Raw genomic sequence first — 16,035 nt, 5'->3', positions numbered from 1 at the left:
CACTGTAAATAATGTTGAGAAGAGAAACAGCAGAAGTTTCTTTAAATTTATATTATTATAAGTGTAGATACTTTGGCTCAGAATTTGAGAACCAGGGGAAAAAAAAAAGTTTTTCCAAGATATTATTGGAATGCTAGGATGCAGAGTATTAGGTAGGTCCTATTCAGATGAATTTGGAATTCTTCCTTTTTCATCCTTTTTCTTTTTTTTATTTTTCTTTTTATTTTTGTTATTTTGGTGGTGATCATCTCATTTTAGCAGTCTTTATAAATATGTGATGAGAGGTGTAAAGAAGATAGAGACAGGTTCTTCCAGTGATATGGAGTGAAAGTACAAGAAGCAGTGGGCACAAATTGAAAGGACATTTCACTTAAATGTAAAAAAGGACTTTTTTTCTGTGAAGGCAATCAAGCACTGAAGCAGGCTGCACAGGAAGATTGTAGGCTCTTCACCCTTAAAGAAATTCAAAACCCAGCTGGACTGTTCTTAGGCAAACTTGCTCTAGGTGACCTGGCTTGAGCAGTGAGCTGAAGAATAGGTGATCTCCAGAGACCCTTTCCAACCTCATCTATTCTGTGATTCATACTGTAGGGATCTCCACCCTGTACTGGTGAGGATACTGCAGTCCCTGCCCAAGTTGCTCAGCACTTGTCATAGCAAGAGCCCTATGATTTGTCTGTCCAGCGAGCTGTGGCAGTAGTTACTCTGCTGATATGTGTGATGCAAACAGCAGGCTGCATGGCAGAACTGTAGGCCAAGCTGAGCAGGTAGATCCACTGTGTCACCAGTTCTTTGTATTGAGTAGCTGACATCCTGTCTCTTTTTGGGTTGGAGATCTGGCTGTCATCTTTTTTTTTTTTCCTTTATTTTGGATGGTATGCTGTCCCACCTGCATCCCTGCATGGCAGAATATATTCCATCTGACACAGAGTCAGAAAGCATATTGTCTGACTGATAGCTGTATGCCTGCTGGCCTGCTAAGAGGCAGAAGTAAAAGTCGGCATTCAGTTGCGGGGCAGAAGGGTAGTGTAAGCCAAATGCCCTGCTGAAAGGAGCAGGAAGCTCATTTGACCTTCTCTTTGAGGGAAAAGAGTAACCTCCCTGAGCTTTGGAGGAAAGAAACTCCCTGCACAGACCAAGATGGGTCAAGGCTGAGAGGTTGTTGTTTTTGATACACATCAAAGCAGTAGGGTTTGCTGAAGACACAAGTACCTTTTCAGGTGAAAAGCAAGAAACTCTTTAACTAAAGCTGGATACTGAGGTAGTGTGTCCAATAAACCAGAGCATAGCTCAAGGACACAGTAGTGCAGGTGCAGAAACTTCAGCGTTCATGAATAGACTCTGCATTTGTCCTTTCTGCCTAAATTGGTTTGGTCTGGTCTGTAGAAGTGCGCAAAGACTTTTTTTTTTTTTTTCCCTAGTGGCTGTTATTAGGTATTACCTTCCAGGCTAGTGCAATTGGAAATCTTGTGATGAAAAGCAATGATTTAGAGAGACAGTTGTTTGAGACACATTTCATGTCCTGTGTCATTATTCCATTGTGTTTCTGCAATTGCTCAGAAGATAGTGAACAAATTCCACCTACTCCAGTAGCGTGGAATCAAGTGTCAGGCTTACAGCCCTTCTTTGAGGCCAATCTGAAAAAATTCCTCCAGGAGATATCCCAGATAGGACCTTGGTAAACTTTCTAGCCTCTGATCACAACTTATGTGACCTACTTGGCAGTTAATTACTGTGCTTGCAGCCAGGTGCTATCGCCTGTAAATACAGTGTATTTTTTAATCTTACCAGCATCAGCTTGTGTATTACCTCTGAATGAATTTACAGGCAATGCTGAAAGAGACAGATGTTGAGGCATCTAGCTGAGGAGCGCATTTTGTTTACCACACATCTAGGCTGCCTGGCATTTAGGATCAGATGAGTCTGCTGATCCTTCACATTAGCAGTGTCAAATATCCCTCTTCCTTTCTTGTCCTTTCTTCATTTGGACTCAGAGTCTTAATCAAGGTACGTTGTAGTGCTATGACTGTTCTGATTTACTGCAGAGATCCAAAGCATGAAGCAATTATGACCTAGTTTAGTTTGGCAGTCCTTTCTCCGTGTAGGCTAAACCAAATTGCACGTTTTTGCATTTGCTTGAGAGCTTACATGTGGACAGCTACACTGCAATAATCTTGGAATATTGAGCATTGAGGGTCATGCCATATGAACTTTCGATAGGAAACAAATTTATTTGCTGGCTCACTGACATTCAATATCAAATTCTGAAATCCAGTTACAGTTGTAATACATGACCATCTTTTAAAGTGAGTTTTCTGAAGATGTCACATCAGTGTGATGCAGTTGATGAGTAATGTCCTATACTTTGGCTTTCCTTAAGATTCACGTTCTAAAGATAAATGCAAGTTACCTATTTACTGCCAGACTGACACACCTGAGTTCTGACTTGGGAGAGCTGTCTTCAAGCTGTAGGGGTGATTTAATGCTGTACTTACTCATACTTCTGCAGCTTCTCAGAAACTTGCCCAAAGTGATTGAGTTTTAGTTGTTGCTGGGGTGGGTACTGCTGGTATCTTTCAAAGATCTCTTCAGTGCCCCGAGGTTTGGTAGTACCCTTCACATCCTGTCATTAGATCCTGAGCATTAGAGGACCGGGATAACCAAGACATTAATAGTCCTTTTCAACTTTTATGATACCCTAGGAGAGTCTCTGACACAATAATTTATTAAGTCTTTGAACTATGACAGAAGATTTTTACTTTTTTTTAATTTCTGCACTTCAGTTTGTGCCGTTGCCCCTTGTCCTGTTGCTGCCCACCACTGCAAAGAGTCTGTCTCCATCCTCTTGATCCTCACACTTCAGATATTTATAAGCATTGATAGGAATACTTCTCAGTCTTCTCTTCTCCAAGCTCAATAGACCCAGATTTTTTGAGTCTGCTAATCATCTTTGTGGCTGTCTGCTGGACTCTGTCCAGTAGTTCCTTATCTTTCTTGGACTGGAAAGCCCAGAACTGTTCACAGGACTTCTGATAGGCTCTCACTAGGGCAGAGCAGAGGAGGAGGATAACCTTCTTTGTCTGTCTGGCCACACTCTTCTTGATGCACCCCGGGATACCCTTGACCTTCTTGGCCACAAAGGCACATTGCTGGCTCATTGTTAACTTGTTGTCCATTAGGACTCCCAAGTCCTTCTCTGAAGAGCTGCTTTCCATCTGGTCAATCCCTAACCTGTACTGGTGCAGGAGGTTATTCCTGCTGAGGTGCAGAAACCGCTACACTTGCCGTTGTTGAACTTCATTAGGTTCCTCTCCATCCAGCTCTCTCGCTTGTCCAGGTCTCCCTGAATGGCATCACAGCCTTCCGGTGTAGCAGCCACTCCTCCTAGTTTAAAAAGAAATTCAATCATCTCCCTGTGGTTAGGTAATCTGATTAAAAAAAAAAAAAAATAAAAAAAATTGCATTTAGGATGTTTGAATGGAGTACTGGGGAAAAAAATAACTTGTAACTAGATTAGGTTATACTGAGACCTTCTTGGAATGTTTTTTGATAGACTACTAAGAACTAAGATTAACATCTTTGAGTAGATTTTACTGATTTCTGGAGAGGGGTTTCACCTAGGGGGAAATCAGATTCTTCTGTTACAAAAATGAGTATTTCTTTATCCTAAAGCAGCATTCTAATGAAGAGAACGAACAATAAAACTTGCCAGCATGTTCCCTTCACCTAGAATATTGCTTTCTAGAGCTGAAAGAATTCTGCTCCTCTGTGCTGTGTTCATCCACAGTTATGCTTTGATGGGTTCTGGCTCTGGGAACTCTTAATCACTGCGGATATTCTGTCTTTTCTGTCATAGAGGGATCCTCCCTACTAGACTGGGATCAGCCTTCTGCAGAGAGGGAACCTGAAAGGCCTAACTTGTAGTCAGGGAGACATCTAGCTGCTTCTGAGAACATCTGATATAAGGGGCACTTAAAATCTTTGGTTTTAAATGGTATTTGAATAGTCACCAAACACTTTGAGCCAAGTTCTTTCATGACTGAAGACTCAAACACTTAGTAGCAAACTTTCCAACACAAAGGCACTCATTAGACCCTTTCCTGCCTGTCCTTGAAGTCTGAAAACATTGGGTTTGGTCAGGCTGTAAAAGCAGTGCATTTAAATGATTAGTTCTGTCATATAGTAATGATTATAGATCTTTGACAGGATTTGCTCTGTTCCTTCATTGCTATTGAGGAACAGAATGTAGTCATTCTTCCTTGTAGTGGTCTTGCCTGTGCAGACATGGTGTGTCTGGTGTGGGCCCTATAAGCGCTGCTGGTATGAAAAACTCTAGTTTTGCCTGCATAGAGTGAGCACAGAGCAGTATGCATGGTTATGTTGACAAACATTAAAGCTAGGTTCTTTCTGAATAGAGTGAAAATACACGTTTTGTGAGTATGTGAGGGGCAGCATTTTTGCCATGTGGGTTTTAGATACCAGCTGGCTTTTTGGCTTTGCCTGTCGGTTTATTGTTGAAATGCCTTGAGTGGGTGGGCAGCTTTATTACCCTGGTTTATGTATGTACGTGGCGAAAAGTGTATATATTTTTTTTTAAATCAAAGGCCCAGTGCTTTTTAAATATTTGTCACTGCATCTGTATTTTTGCAAGTAATAAACAGTTTAGCTGAAGATTAGAACTCATGACAACTCACTGGAATTAGCTTGTATGGCTGTAGCGCATACTTGACCAACTGTGATACTAGTTTTTTTCTTGCACAGTCTTGGGGATTTCCATTTGACTGCAATGTGTGGCACGATTTGGACAGTGATATTCCTACAAGGTAGTTCTTCAGCAATATGAGTGCTTTTGGCATTCGAGCAATACACTTCCCCTCCTGAGGATACCCTGAACCTCCTGCAATTCTACTTCCCGACACTGGTCACTGGTGTGCTGCGCCACATGCAGTGTCCTGTTCTTTACACGTGGTGGCTGTAGCTCATGTGAACAGCTTTATTTTCTCTCAAGAGAGCACAATGCGGCTAGGTAGTGGATAGCAGAGCCTCAGGGGTAGAAGACCTTGGGCTTGGAAAGAAACGTGGTAAACAAATGCTTTTATGACTAGTCAGCTGGTAGCGAATTCACATATGAGAGGACAGCAGCTCTTGTTTGTTATGGCCTAAAGCACTTGCATTAATGGTAGACAATCCTACATAAACCTTGGAAGCCAGTAGCTCTGTTGGGGTAAGGGGGGGAAGTGCAGAGTGCTTTTTCCTTTCACCTTGTTTGAATAACTAAGCAGAAGCCCTCCAAGTATTACAATGGCTACTTGTGCTAACACTCTGCGGTTGATCTACAGTTCTATCTGAAAGTTGAGAAGCCAGCTGAGTTTCGGGTCAGGAAAAGGAGGAGAGAGGCAGGATCTAAGTGATAGCCATCTCAAGCCCTTTCTGATAGAACAACCTGCTCTTTGGAGCATCAACATAATGAGCCAAGCATCCCCCCTGGAATTCTGTACACCCATGGGCAAAGGCAGCATCTTGCTATGTTAAGCAAAACATGTGTTTTCTTCCCGGGAGACTAATGCTGCTTGAAAAAGCATGCTGCGGAAGACATGGCCATGATGGTTAAGGTAGGATCTGTGCAACTGGGACTTAGTTTTTTCAGACACAGTATCTTACAGATTTACCTTTGGCTTTTGAAATTTGTGTTTAACTACCTTGCTAATTTGAGAATGAGAGGAGGTTAGCAGCAGGGTTTTGACCTGCGATTCCTATAAATACTGTTATTCACTTCTGGTAGTAATTGAATTCAAAGCCCTGAGCCCCTTGAAACCTAGATTAATCTCTGTAATATATTTCCATGCCTCTTACCCAGTCTGGGCAGTAAGAGGTCCTAGAGGGTTGATTCTAGCACAGCTATGCATGCGTGATCAGCAGTGATCTCACTTAACTCTTAGTTGGGTGCTTCTCCTGAAAGAACAAAATGTATATAAGGTTTCTCTCTTTCTCTGGGAGCTTATTGAAGTTTACCATTTGTGAGACAGAGCTGTCATTTGGCCCTTTGTTTAGCATCCAAGGTAAGTTCTTGGATCCCACTCTAAACCTGATTTGGACTTCTGGCAAGGACTCATTGTAAGGGGTTGTTGAGGAGACAGTGGAGTTGTGTTCAGAAGAGGAAATCTCACGCAAATCCCAAGTGAATTTTCTTAGAAGAAATTGACCTTTTATAGCTTGTCTATTAAAAATGATGCAATTAAATATGTTGGGCTTGATGGAATTGTACTGTCTGACAGGTTGATATGCTGTGATAGTGACACAGTGGAAAGGATTAGGTTTTTTTCAGACATGCTTAATGGCTGCTGTTTCTTTCTCAGACCTTGAAAAAGCACCTACTTTTCTACAGACTGCTGAATGCAGAGAGCCCTTTGGGATTTGACTTTTATGAGCGGCTCCCTGCTGGGCAACTGAAGTGCCTGCAGATGGTGACACACAGAGAAAATAAGGAGAATGCACCAGCACTAGCTTTTGTAGCAAACACTTGTGCAAGAAGAGAGCCAAGGGGAAGAAAGGAAGAGCTCAGTTTATGCCTCACTGATGGAACTACATGCACTTCAGTTTCAGTGTCTTATGAGGAAACTCTTGGCATCTTTGCAAAGTGAAGCACTAATAGAATGCTCCCAGTCCTGCAGAACAATACACATCTTCTCAATATATCACAATATGTGTGTGTAGCCTCTCTATGATGAATGGTGGAACATTTTCCTCCATTCTCTTTCATGTGATTCTGCTTCTCTGTGGAGAGGGTGGGAATGTGTCTGAGAGGCACTGGACTGTTGAGGAGAGGGTGAGAATGTGTCTGAGAGGCACTGGACTGTTGAATAAACTGAAGGAAGTGGAAAAGCTGTGTTGTTCAGTCAGCCTGGAGACTGTGAGTTCTCAAGGTAATGTGTGTCTTCCCCTTGCTTTTTTTGTAGCCTGAGTTTTGAATGGTCCTTTCGCTGCACTATCCTCTGCAAATAAAATGATGGTAAAACAGGGAAGCTGATCCTGAGAGCTTTTATACATACATACATATAGATAGATGGATATATAAGCAGTTTCTCCAGAACAGAGTTCTGTGCACACAGTCACTCAGATATACTGTGTCAGACCTCTAAGAAATAGTGTTCCTAGTGCAGTGGTCTAAACACTGGATATCCTCCCTTGGCTGTCTTTTGGATAGTCTCTAAACTGCTTTTTCTCCCTTAATATGGTTATCTATGTAACAAGATTAAAAATAATTTCTTAGCAGGTCAGGATGCTTGGCAGTAACCACTCCCCATTCGGGGGTGGGGGGAAGTATCTGCTTGTTTACTGAATATGTATTGGCTGCCCTCTGAGAAGAGAGGAAATTAAAGTGATATTCCTAAGATTAAATGTAATTTAAAAAACTCGTGATTTGATCCCACGTCTACATTCAAATTCTGTATTGCAGCCTCAGACACAAGGGCTACAAATACAGTGCCCTAAAAGGCTCATCACAAGCACCAGATCAAGTTTGGAATTTACGTTAGGTATGGTCTCACTGGACGTTTTATTTATATCCAGTAATTTTTGCAGAACTATGGTCATTCTGGCAGGCTTTTGTTTGGAGAACTTAGTTTTAACAAATGTTGTTCCTACAGTTATTTCTTTTGTTTTGTTCTTGTACATAAGTTCTAGAAGGTGCAGGGTGATGCCTAGCCTCAAGACCTACGCTTCTCTCTTTCCCTATCAAACACGCCAAGCTAGCTTCCCTCCAAAGAAACCATGCCTATACTAACCTTGCTCTTCTGAATGTCCTGAAAGAGAGTAGATTTAGATTAGGTATTAGGAGGGTGGTGAGGCACTGGAACCAGTTGCCCAGAGAATTCCTGGGTGCCCCGTCCCTGCAGGTGTTCAAGATATGGTTGGATGAGGCTTTTGATCTGTGGTTTCATTCTGCTGCACATAAAGTAATAAAAGCCCAGTGGTCAACATGAGTGGTTTTGTTGTTAATTATCTTAAAAGTACTTGATGTGACTAAAAATGTAATCAATGGTTTTCAGGTTTCTATTCTGACTAGATGGCGGGAGTTCAGCAGTTGCCTTTGAAGAGCAACGGATAGTAAAGTTTAAGGATTCCCATTTGCCCATGTAAGAGCAGCCTTCATCAAGGAGTTTGTCTCTTGCCTTTGAGACTTCCAGTTATAAAGACTCTTCCAGTCCTTTGTACAACGCAAAAGTTGAGGTTTGTAATGCGTACAAAGTGTAAAGTAATATTTTGATAGTTCTGGATTTCTTTTTGAACTGTGAGAATGCTCTCTTTTATTTAAATCTTTCTTGAGTTTAGATAGTTCTGTTTGCAGTTTATCAATATCTTGGGAATGCCACCGCTGTGAGGAAACGCACTAAGCTTTGGAGCTCTGTAAGAGAGCTCTTCAAGCCAGATGCATCACCCTGCTTGTGTAGTGGGTCAGTAACACAGGGTACCAAATGCTGTGTGTATGTGGGGAAGGTGCAGGGTGGGTATTATGTGGCTTGTCACATGCTGCAGGGGGGAGGACAGTAAAACATTTTCCATGGATGGTTATTTGTAGGTGATGAGAGAAGAGACAGGTTTCACTTATTTTGTGAACTCTCGGAAGAATCAGGCTTTTTTTTTCCTGATTCTCAAAAGCCCCTTTCATTCCCGGATGTTCCTCAAGACATCAGCGTATGTCCTGCAAGATACCTACATCTTTGACATGAAATCCTGATGCAAACATCAGCAATGGAGGGAAAGAAGGTAAAAGATCCCAAATCGTTCTGCAGGTGCACTTGTGAGCAGGACATTCTAAGGATGCTGCCTGGGAGCCATAAGCTTTCAAAACTTGAGATGACACAGCAGTCCTAACTAAGTTTGAATGTCTTTAAGGATTCGGGCAGCCTTGTACAGATTTCTCTGCAGAACACTAGAGGGCATTGCTTTACCTAGTTTAAATGCAAACATTCTCAGCTTCGATGCAATCGACACTTAAAAAACCCCAAAGCCCAAACCAAGAAACCTGGTTTGAATTTTCTGCACTTTTTAAATTTTTTGTATATACTTTTGGAGAAAGAGTGGAGAATTAAATAATTTTATATGTAATTGGTAGCTAAGAATCATTCGGTGCTTTGCTAGCAGGAGCATTTTGGAAAAATCTTGGTAAAGTGAATGGAAGCTTAAACTGAATGCAGTTTAAGAGAAACAGGACCAAAGTGTGCTGATTCTGTTAATCCATTTTAATCCCGGTCAGAGTGAGTAGTTGAAAATTAAAATTGTCCCCCAAATTTATGTGACTTCTTAACACCTTATCAAAAGTTTAAGATTTCTTTGAATAGAAAATAATTATGCTGAAAATAAGAACCGCAAATAGGTTTCTAAGGTTCAAATGCTTCTAACTCAGAACAGCATATGGTTGTGGAGACAATAACCCAAACAACCACCAAATAAAAATGTCTCAACAGATGCCATCTTCTAATTCTTAGAAAGAAAAAAAGATAGCTTCTGATTTTGTAGCTAGAAAATGCTTGGTTTCATCCAAGTGACTGATATTATCCCATGTAGGAACAGTGGGAATCTGTATTGTGACGAATTCAGCAGGGGTTGAGCTGGAAAACAGCAATAATGTGGTTTTAAAAACAAACACTTGATTGGACTGGAAATGAGTTGAAGATAATTGTAGTATTGCTGTTGAGTTGGCAGACAAGATAGTGGGACTGTCACAGCTTTGCATCCCATGACTTAAATGCTAGCAATATTCTGCATTCTGCTGAATCTTTATTTGCATTTTGAAAGGGGAGAGAATCTTCCCATCAACTTGATAGAATGTCCTCTTCCTAAAAGAAACGGAGCTGACCTGTGATTCTTGGACTGTGTGAGTGATTTGAGTTCCCTGCATTTAGGATCCTTGTGTGGTGACTTAGCCCACTTCACTGAGCAATGGCAATTCCCAAAGAAGATATAGGCAACTCAGTGGCTGTACTACACACAGGAGTAGGACAAAGCCTGAATGAAGAACTCAAAACAGGACTGAAACCCCACCATGTGGAAGCTTTTGAACAGAAAAGTACACATGGAGCATTATACGATTAAAGCGCTTGCACGCCACTGTATTTATTGACTACTTGAGTTTGAGAATGGAATTTAATAATCCATTTCTAGACTAATGCATTCACTTGCTAATAATATCAGGCAAATGCTGAACACCTTTTACTGATGAAGTCATGGACAGATACAACAAGCTATAATATGTGAGTATATAAATATGCTATGGGTCAGACAAAAGCATTTCTTTTCTTGTCAGACAGAAAGTAGAGTAGAAAGGCATGTTAATTCTCACTTTTGCTCCTTCCTAGTTTTGCAAAGTTCTCCTTGGTAATCTTTCATCAATGAAGTGGTGCCGCCTCCAGCTGATAATCAAGTCTGGGGTAAAACATGTTTTCTTTAAGCTTACAGAAGCTTGTATATGCTCTATTCACAAAGTTGACCCTCTGATATCCCTTTTAAAAATAATTTTATGGTAATTTACTGGCCTTTGCCCTTGTTTTTAAAAACTAGTCCTTCTATTTGTTCCTCTTAGAATGGAGAATGCACTGTGAAGGTCTGCTGATGTTTTGCATGATAAGCAGCATTTGTATGCACAAGTAAAATGGCCACCATGCGGCATTCCCCTCCATCCCGTTTTTTGTGATAATCTTGAGTCTCAAATAATCTGTTGCAAAAATGCTGCATGTGAATTTCTAGCCAGGCCCATCCCAAAGAGCAAAAGAAGATCTTGAAGAGACCAAATTCTCACACTGCAACTTCATTTGGGTCAAAAGGAGCAGATACTGCACCGGCAGTGTTGTGGTGAGCCTCAATGTCCGTGTTGTCCTTCAGTAGGTTCTCTTTCCCTCCCATCTCTTTTTCCCTTTCTGTTTTGAGTTTTCCCCTGCCTTAGTAACTTCTAGTTCTTCTCTATTGGCTTTTCTCACTCTTTTGGCAGTTCGCAGGACCAATCAGTAATTCAATAGTTTAGCTTGGAGAACTGAGATGCCACTGCTGAGTTTGAGGTGGAAGCTCACATCTCTTAGGGTGTTGATCTGAAGATGACAGATGACAATAAATACTGTGCTCAAAGTGCCCATTTGGAAACCTTAGGGCAAAGAAGACTTTAACTTTACTTTTAAGACTTGGATTGCCTGCTGTGTAGGTGGTGTAAGCACATCACACTATTTGGGTCTTATCTGTCAGATATTTAATAAACACTTCAGCAATCCATCTGTTGGATCTGTCTGCTGAAAGGAAGACTGATGCTTCTGAATGAAGTGACTTCTTCACTGTTACTGCTTTCACCACAGTAAGCTTTTGCCTTACAAAATGAATGAGCATGTCTACAAAACAATATTCTAGGCTACCTCGGTGCATGTGGGCTTTCGTTAGAGGCTTCCATCACAATGCACGTTCAGGATGGCTATTTGATCTCTTCAGAGCAGTAGGGAGTGCAAAGAGCTCTGAATTAACTTCAGATATTTTATTGTTAGTAGTGAATTGTGGTTTTGGAGGGAGGTTGTTTGATGTTACATCATGATGATACAGTGACAGCCTCACAAGCATGCTGTGCAGCCGTGAAGATATGTTAGCATCCTTCACAACAGAAGAGCTGCTTGCTACTCCTGACATCAATATTTCTTTCAATATAGATTATAAAAAATAGATTTGAAATGATACAAAAGTTTCTAATAAAGTACTGTGCATCTCTTGTCTCTGGTGTGTGTCAGCTCCCTCACAAAACGTTAGTTGTGCTGCTACCCAGACGATGCCACAGATGGCGGCTCATTTTTGTTCCTCTTGGTGCTGCCTGCTGTGGCTTATCAGGTTCGATTCAATGAAATCATTTGCACAGGAGCTGTCATTGCTCTCCTCCTGTCTGTCCACTGTGAAAAGGAGTGGGAGGAAAGGAGATGTAAAATACCCTTTTTTAGTGCATTTCTCTCTTTTTGGTACTGTTTCATGAACAACATTTACAGAGGAGAATGTGGGCTTCCTAATCATGCGTCTTTGCAATGAGGTCTTTATCAGCAATATCTTTATGTTTTACACTCATTTTTGAAGCTCAGACTTTGTTGGTGTTGGTAAGGCTTATCTTTTTTGAAATAGTGCAATTTGCAAATTAAAAGTAAGATGCAGAACTTGGGTATTTGTGTCCAGCAGTGACTGAGAATAACTGCTCCTGTGCATCATGAGTCAAACAGTTTCATTCTCTGTGTGCACTGTTACCACGAAGGCCTGGCATTGCACTGTTGGAAAAGTTAGCAGGTGTGTGCCCATGTGCATTTTGCAGACCTCCCCCAGAATTAGCAAGCAATTGCCAATTTTAACTTAGGGATAATAAATGTTGCCTTGTATGAGTGCCTTTTGCCAGCAAGCTACTCTTAAGGTTAAGAAACTATTCTCTGTTTTGCAACCTAACTTTCTCTTTGAACCACGAATCTTTGCTTACTGCTTTCTGTAGCTACTTATTTCAGTCATTCCTGTAGCTAGCTGCAGATAGAAGAAAGAACAATAAGCCTACAGCTGGCATGGAATTTTTAGCCTTTATTTAAACAGAAAATGCAATTTTATAGTCATACTAATAATTTTCCAAAATGCAGTCTTTGGTCTAAACTAGAAATAAAATATGATGCACCCTAGAAAGACCAATAATAGCCTGAGATTAGAGTAATCTCTTGTGGGAGACCCTCATTACTTGGCTAACAGCTGTTCTAATGTGAAAATTGTTCCCAGTTATCTGATGTTTCCACTTTATTTTCATGCTACAATGAACTTAAATGTGACAGTGTCAAAACTGTACCCAGAGATGTATTTTTACGTTCTGCGTGATCCTCAACAGGCTACTTTGGATGGTCATATTCAAAGAGTAGTGGTCAACAGGTCGATGTCCAGATGGAGATCCGTGACAAGTGGTGTCCCTCAGGGGTCCGTACTGGGACCAGTGCTGTTTAATATCTTCATCAGTGATATAGACAGCGAGAGCGAGTGCGCCCTCAGCAAGTTTGCGGATGACACCAAGCTGAATGGTGTAATTGCCACACTGGAAGGACAGGATGTCATCCAGAGGGACCTGGACAAGCTGGAGAAGTGAGCTTGTGAGAACCTCGTGAGGTTCAAGAAGGCCAAGTGTAAGGTCCTGCACCTGGCTTGGGGCAATCCCTGTTTTCAGTACACGATGGGAGATGATATGCTTGAGAGCAGCCCTGCAGAGAAGGACTTGGGCGTGCTGGTCGATGAGAAGCTCAACATGAGCCAGCAATATGTGCCCGCAGCCCAGAAGGCCAACCATATCCTGGGCTGCATCAAAAGCAGCATGGCCAGCAGGTCGAGGGAAGTGATTCTGCCCCTCTGCCCCTCTATTCCTCTCTTGTGAGATCTTATCTGGAATACTGTGTCCAGTTCTGGAATCCTCAACGTAAGAAGGATATGGAGCTGTTGAAATGGCTCCAGAGGAGGGCTATAAGGATAATTGGAGGGCTGGAGGACCTTCCCTACGAGGACAGGCTAAGAGCGTTGTGCTTGTTCAGCCTGGAGAAGAGAAGGCTCTGAGGAGATCTTATAGTGACCTTCCAGTACCTGAAGGGAGCCTACAGGAAAGCTGGAGAGGGGCTATTCACAAAGGCTTGTGGTGATAGGACCAGGGGGAATGGGTATTAACCGAAGAGGGGCAGACTTAGACTGGACATTGGGAAGAATTTCTTCACCATGAGAGTGGTGAGACTCTGGAACAGATTGCCCAGAGAAGCTGTGGCTGCTCCATCCCTGGAGGTGTTCAAGGCCAAGAGGGATGGGGCACTGGGCAGCCTGATCTAGTGGGACGTCCCTGCCCATGGCAGGGGGGTTGGAACATGATGATCTTTAAGGTCCCTTCCAATCCTTACTATACTATGATACTGTGATACTATGATACTTATGATGAATTCATTTTTGAAGGAACAAGATTCTTTGTATGTGATAAATGTAGTTTGCAATTTGGTTCATTCAGACCTCTTTTGTGATTATTGTATGTTGTTCCAACAAATTGTACTGAATCAGTAACTGGAAATGTCTCCTTACTGAAAACTGTAAGCTGTACTTCACCGGTGCCTTTTTGGCTTGCCAGCTTTGTTTCTAATGGGAAAGGAACAAGAAGGAGTGAGCACAAGAGTCCCACTGGGGTTGTGCTCTCTTGACTTCAGTGCACAAGGTTTTACTAAGAAGTTGCATGTATGAAGAGAACCCCGTCATGAGCTCTTATTCTGCAGGCTCATCCAAGAAGCAAGCTTCACCATGAGAAACTACTTCTTCTTGGATCCTTTTTTTGTGTTTGGCTTTTGGTTGGGCAATGAGACTGTCGAGGCAAACAGATAGTGAAGACCAGGAAAATGGTAACCTAGTAGGCTTTCCTAGTGAAGAAAACTTGGATGTTCTGCTTTGGGAAGATGCAGGTGAGAACATCTCTGAAATAATTCTCAGATTAGTCTTCATCTTTTGCCCAGGGAATATATTCTGAGATTTTAATGGGCATGGAATCACAGTCTCTATTAAAGCCAAAGGATCACAAGAAGTGAGTGTAGTGCTGTAAGTAACGATAATAATTGAATGCTTCTTTGATAATGAGCTGTCCTTTTCATCTAGCTGCAAAATAATAACACACTTTCCTTGACAGATAGTTGTGAATGAAGAGCTCAATTCAAAATCAGCCTTTGCCATTAGTATGCAGAGGCACACCCTGACCTAGCCATTCCTTTATGTGTGTGCAGGCGTGCTCGTGTTAAGACACTATGTCTCTCAAAGCTTAATCTTTCTGGTGACAGATGCGATTGCCCTCTTACATTTTATTACAGTAAAATTTCCACACTATTTTACTACATCTATATTTCACACCTTCCATAGCTCAAGCTGTGTGTGCCTTCAAGGTTTTATTGCTGCTTTATTCTTCTAAGAGATAATTATTGACTACGTTGACAGACTAACTCCTTACTGAGTAGCAGAGTTGATGCCTCTGTTGTTTGGTTTTGCGTGTTCTCTCATCCTCTCCTATGGATTTCCAGACTGAATGAACCCCAAGGAGTTTTGGGACCCCTGGTGATGCTGTTTCTAAAAAAAAGCTTTGAAAATGAGACACGTTTATGAATTGTCCTGGATGGAAACTGGAAGTTGTGCTTAGCATGAACTGGTGTGTTTTCCTTTAGTGCCTATTAAAGAGTCTTATACTTATATTTTGAAAATTTACTGGTTTTGTCCACTCATAGTTTCACCTGCTGACCATAGTTGTGTTCAGCAGCCACAATCCCAGCAATATCGAGCTGTCCTGGTCTTGTCCCTGTCTCTTTCAGTATTGTCTGATAGGCTTATTCAGTGGCAAAGGCATAAGCATTATGCCCTCCTGCATTTGTAGTTTACCTGTTAGCACTCAAAATTTGAGAAGCTCTAATTTCTAACTGCTCTAGTGTGGAAAGGGTTTCATGAAAGTTGAACCATGTGGAACAGCATGTATTATACATCTCCAAGTTCCTTAGCAAATGTTAAGGTTCATAACCTCCTTGTAGGAGTGGCAGTGAGTGCATATACAAGGATTACTTCACCTAATCATAGAATCACAGAATGGTTTGTGTTGGAAGGGACCTTAAACATCATCTAGTTCCAAACCCCTCTGCCATGGGCAGGGACACCTTCCTCTAGATCAGGTTGCTCATCCAACCTGGCCTTGAACACCTGCAGGCATGGGACATTCATGACTTCTCTGGGTAACCTGTTCCAGTGCCTCATCACCCTCACAATCCCTGCACTCCCTGATAAAGAATCCCTCTCTGTCTTTCCTGTAGGCCCTGTTTAAGTACTGGAAGGCTGCTGTAAGGTCTCCCTGGAGCTTTCTCTTCTCTAGGCTAAACAATGCCAAACCTCTCATCCTGTCCTCGCATGGGAGGTCCTTCAGTCCTCTGATCATATTCGTGGCCATTCTCTGGACTTGCTATAATAAATCCATGTCTTTCCTGTGCTGAGGGTGCCAGAACTGAA

The 16,035-nt window shown here is 41.8% G+C and overlaps 1 protein-coding gene across 1 annotated transcript in view; it reads left to right on the top strand.

Moving 5' to 3' along the window:
• LOC104067358 (RNA polymerase II-associated protein 1-like) overlaps positions 1-16,035 on the top strand; it is a 68,056-nt gene that overhangs the window by 18,225 nt on the left and 33,796 nt on the right. The window contains 3 exon segments of the mRNA XM_054068128.1: positions 6,357-6,923; positions 8,049-8,229; positions 8,579-10,851. The gene's annotated coding sequence lies outside the window, so the exon portion shown is untranslated.

This window comes from Cuculus canorus, chromosome 5 (genome assembly GCF_017976375.1).
Source record: "Cuculus canorus isolate bCucCan1 chromosome 5, bCucCan1.pri, whole genome shotgun sequence".
NCBI classification, from domain to species: Eukaryota; Metazoa; Chordata; class Aves; order Cuculiformes; family Cuculidae; genus Cuculus; species Cuculus canorus.
This window is presented reverse-complemented; position numbering and strand designations above follow the sequence as displayed.